The sequence below is a fragment of the Eleginops maclovinus genome, chromosome 23, assembly GCF_036324505.1.
Source record: "Eleginops maclovinus isolate JMC-PN-2008 ecotype Puerto Natales chromosome 23, JC_Emac_rtc_rv5, whole genome shotgun sequence".
Taxonomy (NCBI): domain Eukaryota; kingdom Metazoa; phylum Chordata; class Actinopteri; order Perciformes; family Eleginopidae; genus Eleginops; species Eleginops maclovinus.
Genome location: NC_086371.1, coordinates 13,097,988 through 13,098,437, shown reverse-complemented (window position 1 = coordinate 13,098,437; position 450 = coordinate 13,097,988).

Sequence of the window (450 nt, the reverse complement as noted above, 5' to 3'; positions counted from 1 at the left end):
TTTGCTTGTTCCTGTTTTTATTCAACAATAACTGCATTATTTTAAATTTAATCACATCATTTTAATGTATGAATCATGCTCTTCGTCCTGCTTTTGCTTTGTTCATAGTGTTGAGATCACTACTGACATGACTAACGTAGAAAAATCACAGGTTAAACTAATAGAAAAGACTGATGGCTGGCTCATTTTCATTTAGCTGATTCAGAATCCTGTGCATGCTGGCTTCCTGTTGCACTTCCATGGTTTTTTAATACAAAAAAACAACTGTTAATGTTATGAATGATATCACAGCATTTTGTGCCTTTTTATAGGTTGCCAAAATTAGGGTAATAGAGACATTGCACCCACTGCTGACCATCACTGGCAGTGCTGTTGAGCATCATCAAACCACGACTTGAATAACCCCCCCACCCATCCTGACCATATTCTACACCATTGATAGCCTCTTAA